Here is a 3728-nt window from a genome sequence, read left to right on the forward strand (position 1 = left end):
TAGAGCTTGTGACCTGATTTAATCAAGCTCTGGACATTATTGTTGACCTATCCAAAAAACGTTTTTTTTTATTTAATTGAAATATAGTGGGTGTACAATCTTATGTTAGTTTCAGGTATACTACATAGTGGTTGTACATTTACATAGATTACAAAATGATCACCATGATAAATCTGGTGACCATCGGTCCCCTCACAAGGAACATGGTTAATATTATTATTATTAACCATATTCCTTGCTTTATATTACATCCCCATGGTTTATTTATTTTATGCCTGGAAGTCTGTACCTCTTAATCTCCGCTACCTATTTTGCACAACTCCTCTACCCTCCTCCAATCTGGCAAACACCTGTTTTTAGCTTTCACCTGTAAGTGAGGTCGTGTGATATTTGTGTTCATCTCTCTGATTTATTTCACTTAGCATGATAGCCTCTAGATCCATCTGTGTTGTCAAAAAATGCCAAGATTGACACAGTCAGGTAGGTGCGGGCAGGGGAGGGGCCTCACAGAGGCCGGCGAGGGGAGGAAAGCCCTGGGCTGGAGGGATGGCCAAATGTCCCGGCCCGCAGCCCTGAGCGCGGGCGGTGGCGGTGGCGGCGCCGGTGTCGAGATGGTGGCCGTGGCGCGCTGCTTCTGCTGCATCCTGAGGACCCGGGGCCGGGGGCCGGCTCTAGCATGGCTGAGACAGAAGCGCTGCCGAGGCTTCGGAAGACTTCAGGATGCAGAATAAATCCGTCTTTATTTTGGGTGCCAGCGGGGAAACCGACAGAGTACTCTTGAAAGAAACCCTGGAGCAGAGCCTGTTTTCCAAAGTCACGCTGACTGGCCGGAGGAAGCTCACCTTTGACGAGGAAGTTTCTAAAAATGTGAATCAAGAAGTGGTGGACTTTGAGAAATTGGATGACTACGCTTCTGCCTTTCAAGGTCATGATGTTGCATTCTGTTGCCTGGGTACCACCAGACAAAAAGCTGGGGCAGAGGCATTTGTTCGTGTTGATCGAGATTATGTCCTGAAGGCTGCAGAGCTGGCAAAAGCTGGAGGGTGCAAACATTTCAACTTGCTCTCCTCTAAGGGAGCTGACAAGTCAAGCAATTTTTTATATCTGCAAGTCAAGGGAGAAATGGAAGCTAGGGTTGAAGAGTTAAAATTTGATCGATACTCCATATTTTGGCTCGGAGTTCTATTATGTGATAGGCAAGAATCTTGCCCAGGTGAATGGTTCATTAGGAAGTTCTATGGCTCCTTACCAGAATCTTGATCCAGCGACCATTCTGTGCCAGTGATGACTGTGGTTAGAGCAATGCTGAACAACGCAGTGAGACCAAGTGACAAGAAGGAACTGCTGGATAACAAGGCCATCCACGAACTGGGGAAAGCTGATGGCTCTCTCAAGCCATGACCACAATGGAGAAATGCTTTCCAGTGTCAGACTCAACACCTATCACCTAACGGTAATTTCAGGATCTTAAAAAAACATGTGCTTTAACTGTGGTTTCACTATTCTCAGTCGCCCAGATCCAATCAAAAAATGATCGTGCTCTGCATCAGCATTTTAGAGCCTGATTCTACATATGTAGAATCACCCTGGGGGCCTTTCAAAAATAGAGATCCAGCAGCTCCTTAGTGGTCTGGTGTCTCATGTTCGGCACAGAAATGAGAGATTCATAGGCCCTACCTCAGACTTTCTGAATCAGAACTTGGGGGGTATGGGCACAGAAATCTGTTGTTTTATTTAAGCTTCTCTTATGATGCCACTGGTGGGGAGGCCAGCTTTGAAAGCTTGTCTGCAGAGTCACAGCAGCAGTGCAGACTTTATGTATCATGCAGATGAGTTCTGAACAAAAATTGTTGACATTTGTGTCTCTGAGTTACCCAGTGCTGACTGCATGTTAATTGTGTAAGTGAACATTGTGCTTTACTACTTCTTTAGAATATATAATAAAAGTTATTATATAGCCGAGCTTATATAATTCATGGGAGAATTAAATAGAAGAATTAAAATAAATGTACAAGTCGTGGGTGTCCTTACATTGTTAGAAAATGCCTAAGTAACGGTGGTAATATGCAGTAGTTTGGCCAATGGGATGATAGAATAGCAGCTAATACATATCAAGTACTTGCTAATTGCTAGCCTTTACACATACTGTCTGTCCTTTAACCCTGCAGACAATCCTTATAATTCTTACAGGCAGTACTATCATCCCCATATCTTAGGTGGGGAAACTGAGGCTCACTGTGGTTAAGTACCTTGCCCAAGGGCTTAAAGCTGAAGCCTGAAGCTAGGAAATGGCAAAGCCAGGATTCTAACCCAAGTGAGCCTGAATCCATAGCTTCTGTTTTTAACTACTCTGCAAGAGCATCCAGTATCTGTATATTTCCAGGAAGTTACAGTTAATTGTTGCTGGATCAGTACATGCCATGGATGAATAAACTAGAAATGTTTGGGTTTCTCCATTGGTCTAGGATCCCTCTAATGATTAACCACAAAATGTTCACATAGCCAGTAAATGTATATTTCAAAGTGCTTCACTTGAAAAACTATGGAAAAGGAAAGGAAGAGGCAGAAGGAAGGGTCAAAGTCAAGAGGAGCACACTGTTAATTTCCATCATGGAACAAAGGAAATTTGTCTTAACTTGTGTGCTGGGGGAAGCAAGGTAATAAATTTCAAGCTTCAGTGGACAAAAAAAAAAAAATGGCATGATTTCACTTTTTTAAAGGCTGAGCAATTACAGATATATATGTAATATAATATATACTTTTCTTTATTCACTGAGGTTGCTTCTATATCTTGGCTATTGTAAATAATGCTACAATAAACATTGGGGTGCGTGTATCTTTTCAAATTAGTGTTTTTGTTTTCTTCTGGTAAATACCCAGAAGTGAAATTGTTATATCATATGGTGGGTTCTATTTTTAATTTTTTGAGAAACCTTCATAATGTTTTCCATTGTGGCTATACCAATTTACCTTCCTGCCTACAGTGCACAAGGGTTCCCATTTCTCCACATCCTCACCAGCACTTGTTATTTGTTGCTTTTTTGATGATAGTCATTCTGACATGTGTGAGGTGGTGTCTCATTGTGGTTTTCATTTACATTTCTCTGATGATTAGTGATGTTGAGCATTTTTTATGTGTCTCTTGGCCATCTGTATGTCATCTTTGAAAAATGTCTGTTTAAGTCCTCTGCCCATTTTTTGAGCAGGTTGCATATTTTTTTGATGTTGAGTCATATGAGTTCTTTGTATATTAACCTTTATAAATACATATATCCTTTTTAAATATTTTCTTCCATTCAGTTATCCACCTTTTTGTTTGGTCAATAGTTCCCTTTGCTGTGCAGAAGTTTTTTGTTTGATGTAGTCCCATTTGTTTATTTTTGCTTTTGCTTCCTTTACCTGAGGTGACAGATCTGAAAGAGTATTGCTAAGACCAATGTCAAAGATTGTACTACCTAGGTTTTCTTCTAGGAGTTTTATGGTTTCAGATCTTACATTTAAGTTTTTAATCCATTTTGAGTTTATTTTTTGTATATGCTGTGAGAAAGTAGTCCAGTTTTATTTGCATGTAGCTGTCCCATTTTCCCAACACCATTTATTGAAGAAGCTGTCTTTTTATTGTATATTCTTTTCTTCTTTGTTGTAGGTTAATTGAACATATAAATGTGGATTTATTTGGGGGCTCTTTATTCTGTTTCATTGATCTATGTGTCTTTTTTGGTGCTAGC

The 3728-nt window shown here is 40.5% G+C and overlaps 1 pseudogene across 1 annotated transcript; it reads left to right on the plus strand.

Moving 5' to 3' along the window:
- Positions 1–661: 661 nt before the first annotated feature.
- Positions 662–1518, plus strand: LOC309821587 (oxidoreductase HTATIP2-like; annotated as a pseudogene). Its single transcript has one exon. The product of its transcript is annotated as an oxidoreductase HTATIP2-like (transcript).
- The last annotated feature ends 2210 nt before the right edge of the window (positions 1519–3728 follow it).

Source organism: Grampus griseus (assembly GCF_964374135.1).
Source record: "Grampus griseus genome assembly, chromosome: 4".
Classification (NCBI taxonomy): domain Eukaryota; kingdom Metazoa; phylum Chordata; class Mammalia; order Artiodactyla; family Delphinidae; genus Grampus; species Grampus griseus.